Source organism: Mirounga angustirostris, unplaced genomic scaffold (genome assembly GCF_029215605.1).
Source record: "Mirounga angustirostris isolate CCGP_5_RB_7025 unplaced genomic scaffold, mMirAng1.0.hap1 SCAF_11, whole genome shotgun sequence".
In the NCBI taxonomy this organism is placed as follows: Eukaryota; Metazoa; Chordata; class Mammalia; order Carnivora; family Phocidae; genus Mirounga; species Mirounga angustirostris.
In genome coordinates, this window is record NW_026991719.1 from 106787144 (window position 1) to 106795591 (window position 8448).

Below are 8448 nucleotides of genomic sequence, written 5' to 3' on the forward strand. Positions count from 1 at the left end.
TCTGATGGACTGTTAAATTACAAATAAGTTTTGAAAAGTACCTCTGTGTAAATATGAGTAATCACCTTGTACTACATGTTTTAGTCAATCTCAATTTTGAAATGCTAAGTGACATTAATCTTTAACCGTTACTTATTCTCCATATTTCAGAAATAAATGTAATTATTACAAGAAAACACATACAAAAAAGTTTTAGTTTATATATTTTTATTTCTTATTAACACTAACTGCAAGGAATAGAAAATCAGTTGGATAAACTTCATTATAGATTAATTCATTAAAAAATAATGACTCATTGCCTTCTGTGCTCAAAGTGATATTCTCAGTTCTAGGGAAAAAATAAGATGAATAAATCATAGTCCTTGCCTTCAGAAGATTATAGTCTAATATATCTACAGTTCTTTGGGCTTTTAAAAAAGCTGTTGTATTAAACATTATCAAAAATTGTTTTTGAATTGCTTTCTTTAAAGCAGGAATTCACAGTTGTCTTTATTTTCAGACTGATAAAAGCAAGCTTTCCTGCTTTTTCCAATTCCAAATTATTTAGACTGAATTAGGCCAAAGGAAAAAACATACTTTAACTCCAGAAGAAGTTACTGGTATGAATGTTTGAATTACTATCACAAGGATCTCAAGTGAATTCTGTACTTAAGTAAATGTCCTGAGGTTTGACTATTCAAATCTCTTTAACTCAATTATTTGAATAGTTACTATTTCTCCCTAAACTAGAATTAAGGTACTGCATATGTCAAGTAGAAAAATACATGTCAATTCTTGCTCAGTATTAAAGACCTACTGCCACTAGGAACACAAGTTTTTTTTTTAAGAGTCACAACTGCATAGCCTATGGAGATTCATGTATAACACTTTTATTAAATGCTCACATAAAATATCTATTAGCACAAATAGCCTGAAATTAGAACTGAACATACATGTAGTTTATATAAACAAGTCATATCCACTGCCTATGACTACAGAGATGAATTCTGAGGCCTGTAACAGCCACCAAGGAGCTTCAATTGGTACATTTATAAACACTCTAAAAAGTCAGAAATCTTCAGATGCCATTAGAACCATAACTTCACCTAAAGCTGCACTATCCAATAAAGTAGTCAAGCCCTCCAAAACTATCACCACAAAAAAACTCTCAAGTCATAATTTCAGAGTTCTGGTGACAATGCAAGGAATTATATGGGAAGTAAGTCATCTGTCAAAGAAATGGAATACCCAGCAAAACGTGCAATGAGGATCTTAAAGCTCCCGTAATAGCAGCTCCAGAGGGTCTCTAGGTTCTGCAACTCAGAGCTGGCACCAAAATAGGCAGAACAGAAAAGAACTCTCCACTTCAGCTATTGACTTAGGTAGAGATACTATGCCCATGTTAGTACACTGTTCCTATGAGGGAAAAATGAATTCCAAGTAACTAATGAAAGACCTCTTGGAATACAATCCAGTTTTTGGAGACGGCCTGTATAAATAATAACTACTATTTAGATATTTTATGGTTTCAGTTTCTATATATTTAAAATTCACCTATCTTTTAAGAGTTCAATTCTACAAAATTTTCAAAAAATGTTAATAGATTAAAATAGTTAAAATGGTAAATTGTATGTTATGTGCATTTCGTGCCTACTAGGATGGCTATAATAAAAAAGGCAGATAATAACAAGTGTTGGCAAGGATATGGAGAAATTGGAACCCTCATACACTGCTGGTGGGAATATGAAATGGTGCAGACACTGTGGAAAATACTTTGGCAGTCACTCACAAAGTTATACATAGTTACCATATGACACAGCAATTCCACTCCAAGTGAGAGAATTGAAAACATATGCCCATACAAAAACTTATACACGGGAATGTGCATAGCAGCATTATTTATAATAGCCAAAAAGTGGAAACAACCCACATGCCAACCGATGAATGGATAAACAAAATGTGATATACCTATACAATGGAATAATATTCAGTCATAAGAGCAATAATACTGATACATACTATAACATGGATGAACCTTGGGAACATACTAAGTGAAAGAAGCCAGTCAAAAAGACCATGTATTATATGACTTCATTTACATGAAATGTCCAGAAATGGCAAATTCATAAAGACAGAAAGTACAGTAGTGGTTGCTTAGGGCTGGGAGGGCTGGGGGTAAAGTGGGGAGTGACTCTTAGTGGATATGGCGTTTCTTTTGGGGGTGATGAAAATGTTCTAAATTGACTGTGGTGATGGTTACATGCCACTGTGAATATACTAAAACCATTAAATTGTATACTTCAAATGGCTGAATTGAATGTTATGTGAAATTTTTAAAGATTAGTTATTTTAGAGAGAATAAGAGCATGGGGTGGGGAGGGGCAGAGAGAGAGGGAGAGAGAGAGAATCTTGATCAGACTCCCCACTGAGCATGGAGCCCAATGCTAGGCTCAATCCGATCCCAGGACCCTGAGATCATAACCTGAGCCAAAATCAAGTCGGACACCTAACCAACTGAGCCACACAGGGGCCCCTATTATGTGAATTTTATCTTAATAAAGCTGTTAAGAAAAATAATAAGCTGGTAGGATATAAGCCTGGGAGTAATGGAGTCACTATGTGGAGAAAGAATGTCTAAGAAAGAAACCAACAAAGAAAATGGAAAAGCCTTAAGATTCTGGGGTAGAGAAAGAGTAGGGTAGGGAGATATTCAAGTTCTGATAATACCATTAAATACCTGAAGCTAGCCATGCTTGAAGTTAATTAACTATTAAGACTTTTCAGTTAAGAGGAGGAATAATTGTTCATTTCTGGTTTAATCCACCTTGAGCGAGGTTTCTGGTACTTGCATCCAAGAGTAATAATACACTTACCAGTGGCTTATTACCCCCATATTTTTCAAACTAATAGACCTCTGGGGAAAAGATAATGCGGATGGTGCAAGAGTGCTCTATCTAAAACAATATATTGTTTTGCTATCTAAAAACTTCCAAATATACAATAGTCTTATTAACTGTAATCACCATTCTATAAATTACATCTCCAAGGCTTATATTACTGGAAGTTTGTACCTTTTGGCCATCTTCACCAAATTCGTCCATCCCACACCCCAGCTCTGGCAACCACCAATGTGTTCTCTGTATCTATAAGTCCCTCCCCTTTTTTAAAGATTCCACATGTAAGTGAGATCATACAGTATTTGTCTTTCTGATTTATTTCACTTAGCATAAAGCCCTCAAGGTCCATGCATGTCATGAATGGCAGGATTTCCTTCCTTTTTATGGCTGAATAATAGTCCATTTTATATTTATACACCAAATTTTCTTTATCTATTCATCCAATGATGGACACTTTGGTTGTTTCCATCTCTTGGCTATTGTAAATAATGTTGCAATGAACATGGGGATGCAAATATTATTTCGAGTTAGTGTTTTCATTTTCTTCAGATAAATACCCAGAAGCAGGAATTGTTGGATCATATCAGTACTGCTGTTTTTGTCTGTCTTTACTACTGCATTTTCATCAAGTACTATCACTTTTACTGCTGCTGGCTAATAACAAACTAAAGAACATAGGAAGAAAATATCTAAATGATGCATTTGCACTAAATGGACAAATGACAGTATGGTTAGCTATAAAAATGATGGTATTTAAAAGATTCAAATAGAAAAATCTTGCCATTGTTTAGATAGGTATGAAAAATGCAATACAAGTAGGCAGTGACTTTGTTTCATCAAAATGTATATTCACTCAATGTATTAAAGTTAATTCCAATAGCATTGATTTTATAGTTTTGATTTTGTTTTATGATTGTGTAAGAGCTCTAGAAATATTTTAAACATTTTAAGTAGGAAGATGTCTATGAAAATGTTTTCTTATAACAGAAATTAATTGCTACAGTACTCAAATGCAAGGAACACTGGATTAGGGCGCCTGAGTGGCTCAGTTGGTTAAGCGACTGCCTTCAGCTCAGGTCATGATCCTGGAGTCCCTGGATCGAGTCCCACATCGGGCTCCCTGCTCAGCGGGGAGTCTGCTTCTCCCTCTGACCCTCCCCCCTCTCATGCTCTCTCTATTTCTAGCTCATTCTCTCTCTCAAATAAATAAATAAAATCTTAAAAAAAAAAAAAAAGGAACACTGGATTATACCTTAATTCCTTAGACAATTTCATTGACACCTAAACAATTCAAACTCTCAAACCAGGTTTTGGGAACAAATCACATATAATTTAGAAGGAAAACTTAGGCTCATCATCTTTTTTTTGTTTAAGAAATTTTTATATTGTGGGAATTATTTTTTTCAAGTCTGAACACATGAAGTCCTGGCATATTTTGAGAAGATATTTCTTTAATAATTTTCCTATTTCCCCCTTATTTTATTTAGGTTTTCATTTTTTTTCCCCTCTGTCGACATTCAGATTTCATCTATTTGTGGAAAGTAGCTAGTTGACACTACAACTGAGGTTCATTAGCATAATACTTTGCCAAGATTGCTTATATATATATATTTTTTTTTAAAGATTTTATTTATTTATTTGAGAGAGAGAGTGAAAGAGAGAAAGAGCACAAGAGGGGGGAGCGGGAGAGGGAGAAGCAGACTCCCTGCTGAGCAGGGAGCCCGATGCGGGACTTGATCCCGGGACTCCAGGATCATGACCTGAGCCGAAGGCAGTCGCTTAACCAACTGAGCCACCCAGGCGCCCCAAGATTGCTTATATTTTAAAACATTTTCTTTTATGTTAGTTTTTTGGGTGGGGTGCTATAAAATTTACTTTCTGCAAAGTAATTTTTATATCATACTCAAGGTAAAGATTTTACCTATAAGAATGTTTTTATTGCACTTCATATGTAGAAGGCATAATCTGCAAAAAAGGCTAAAATAATTGGCTTTTCAAAGCCAAATTATATAATAAATATTTTATATAAGTTTCATAAGATATTCTATAATCACTAATTACTAATCTCAGGAAGTATTATTAATTAATTCACATTTTATAGGGATAAAACATCCACTGTGGAAAATGTCAAGTAAAAGAGTAGAGTACAATGATGAAAACACTTGACATAGGGGCTGAATAACTGGGAATTTTGAATCTACCACTTTCTGATTGCCAAACCTACAGGATGTTTAATCAACCTCTCTGAGCTTAGTTTTACTACCTGTAAAGTAAAAACAGTAGTATCTTCCTTGCAGCACTATTAGGAAGATTAAATAAAGCACAAGAAAAATTATTGTACAGTACATTATTTTACTCAACTTTTCCTTCTTTAATGGAAGTCATATTACAAGTTGATGAATATAAACACTAAAGGAAAACAAAATCCTAGTTCATGTAAAGAACTGCTAAGATGTTGTCACCAATAACGTACACCAGACCAGTAGTTCTCCAGCTTTTTGATCTCAGGATGTCTCAGGACCTCTTTGCATTCTTCAAACCTGAAGACCCAAATGAGCTTGTTTATATGGATTATATCTATTGATATTTACCATAATAGAAATTGAAAATGAGAAAAAATTAAATATGTATTATTTAAAGTAATAAGCCCATTACATGTTCATATAAATATTTTAATGAAAATAACTATTTTCTAAAACAAAAAATTTAATGAGAAGAGTGGCACTGATTTACATTTTTGCAAATGTCTTTAATATCTGTTTAATAAAAGACAGCTGGATTCTTTTATCAGATTCTTTTATCAGCTAAATATATACAAAGTACACCATGTTTCAATCCTTATTAAATATCTAATAAAGTTGATTTCACTATTTCTTTATTTTTATGTAAATTATTTGTAAAAGGACTTAAAATATAAAAAATAAAATAAAATGGTCCATTTTATCCAGATGATACATAGGGATCACTATTTTCCTTGACATATTGAGGGTTAATAAAACCACTCCTTAAAATAAAACTGCTTTGCAGAGAATGAATCAAAAACACATTTTTGATACAAATTACTGAGTAAACCATGTCTTCCTGAGTCATTATTTAAAACCTTATAAAAACCAAACATTTTCAAGTCCCTCTCTGAAGCGGGAGGAGAGAAAAAATATTCAGCGTTATATATTTAATTACTGAATATATCACAAATATTTCTGTTCTTTGAAAAGTTACTTTTGAAACAACAAACTATGTTTTCAATATGTTTCCTATATCCAGTCACTAAAACTATGGATTACTTTCTATTCACAAAAATCACTTTTCAGCTAAGTATTTTTCCTGCCCAGTTAGTATAACAACAGCAACAACAATTTTTTTGATATGGCTCTAAATGTCCTCTTGAATAAAGAAAACAAATGGTAGAGAAGCAAGGATACTGAATTATATACTCTTTCCACTTAAGTCTCCTTTTTTACTAAAAATGCTGGTGCTGGGTAGTAAAACACTGGGATGAAGAAATCAGATTGGACTAGAAAACTTAAGTGAGGAAAATGGGTTGAACAGGGAAGCTGAAATTTGGAGCCCTTCAACATCACAACTTTTTCTGATGGAAAAATGAGCTACTGGAAGAATGGGCTATTCTTCAACATTTCAACATGCTTGGAAATAATAACGATATCATTTAAATACTAAAAAGTTGAAAAGATATTAAGTCTTAAAAATGAAAATATAAAGGAAAGGGAAATTGAAAAATAGCTCCTATATTTTTTTAGGTGAGTGTCCTTGCTTATTCTCCTTGACCACCTCATTCCCATTAGAAGTGGGGCATGATACAGTGAACTGAGCATTGGAGAAGTCAGAAGACCTAGGTTCAAGAACTGGTTCTATCACTTCCTATCCAAGTCGCCTCAGGGAAAGTCTTCTCCTTGAGGCTGTCTTCTCACCTTCTAAACAGTTCTACCAACACTCCACAGCACCTTAAAAGGACCAATTATCAATGACTATACAAATGAAAGACTCAATTATAGCGGAATCTGTACCGATGTTAAAGCACCAAGGGCACACAGTCCTAACTTAATTTTATAAGCAAACCAGTTCCCTCATAAGCTCAGTAAAGTTTCTGCTTAAGGAGACAGCTTGAGTTTTTACAGTAACCCCCAAATCAGGACATTTCACAAATGCTAAGAGGAGACTTTTGTAGTTTGAAACTCTATTTCTTGGTTTCAATTTTATTTTTAATGGCACAAAAACACATTAAAATTCAGTCCAAACCAGAAAACAATAAAGGCAAATTTTAAGTTCACAGATTTAAAAAAAACAACTAAAAAATCTTTGCAAACAAAGACAATCCCTTAGATGAAGATCTCCTGTGCTTGCAGAACCTGGCTCACTTGACATTTTCTTCTATGATTTCTCCTTTAAAAAAGCATTAAAACTGAGATAACTTAAGAGGAACTCCCTCTGTGTCTAGAGAAGGATAAAACCTCAAAATGAAATAATTTTTTCCATCCAAGCAAAACGTGCAAAGCTCACTGTTATAAAATTGTGTATCTAACTCCACGTTTCTCCTTAGGGCTCTTCTCTTCTAAACAATAACTGAATGGAGCACGATTTCTACAACGAGCAGCACAGCACAGTCCCTTTGGCAAGAACAAGGGTATCAGCACTGAATGACCAGTAACCTGGATGGGGGAACCAGGACTGAAAGGAGGGGCCCAAGAGGCCCAGAAGCCAGAAAGTTCAGAACCTTCTGTGGTCTCTTAAGACTGAAGAGACTTGAGGGTGGGCGGGTCTCACCAAACATTGGTATCAAATATACAAAAGACCAAAGGGAGTTGCCTCCAGAAAGAAAAGCCAAAACCAGGCTGAGGACTGACAAGACGCACAGGCCCCGGTTGGTGAGGAGGCAGCGGCGGCGGCCCGCCCGGCCAACGGCCTGAGCGGGCCGCCAAACCCAGCCGCCGAGCAGCTACCTTTCCGAGATCCCTCCCCCGCCGGGGCTGGCGCAAGATGGTGGCCCACCCGCCACCGCGCCGCCAAGTTCGTCCCCTCCCCCGCTCCCTTGGCGATCCTAGCAACACACGCCGGCATCCGGACCCTCAACCTGCCCCCCTCAGAGCCGAGCCGGCGCCGCCACCCTCAGAGCGATACGGCCACGGCCGTGTGGCAGAGCCGCTGCCGGCTTCAGCGAGAAGCAGGCGGGGGCGGGGGATCACTTACCGTGAGCAGAGCAGGTTGCCCTGACTGGGACTCGAAGGAGGAGGAGAAAGAGGAGGAGGAAAGGGAGGAGCGCGAAGACACTAGGCGGCGGCCACAGAAACGGCGGCAGCCGCGGCGACTCCCAGCGCGGAATGAGCGCCTCAGACCAAGGGAAAAGTATATAACTACGCGCACTGCCTCATGGGTAGACGCCAACTCCTCCCCCCACCCCACCCCGCCCGTGCACATCCGGGTTTCTTTTCTAACAGACCGGGAAGGGCGGCGCGGACATGTGCGTGGTCTTACACTTTCTCGAAGGCAGAGGCACTCTGGCAGTGCACTCTGGGCCACGGGCTGCGGGGGGAGGGCCAGGGTAAGGGTCCCACGC

The 8448-nt window shown here is 37.2% G+C and overlaps 1 protein-coding gene across 5 annotated transcripts in view; it reads right to left on the bottom strand.

The window, feature by feature from the left end:
- ZNF280C (zinc finger protein 280C) overlaps nt 1-8230 on the bottom strand; it is a 75779-nt gene extending 67549 nt beyond the window's left edge. For all 5 annotated transcript variants that reach the window (XR_010406258.1, XR_010406257.1, XR_010406256.1 and 2 more), the window contains exon 1: nt 8082-8230. The gene's annotated coding sequence lies outside the window, so the exon portion shown is untranslated. The remainder of the gene's footprint in view (nt 1-8081) is intronic.
- Nucleotides 8231-8448: the final 218 nt, after the last annotated feature.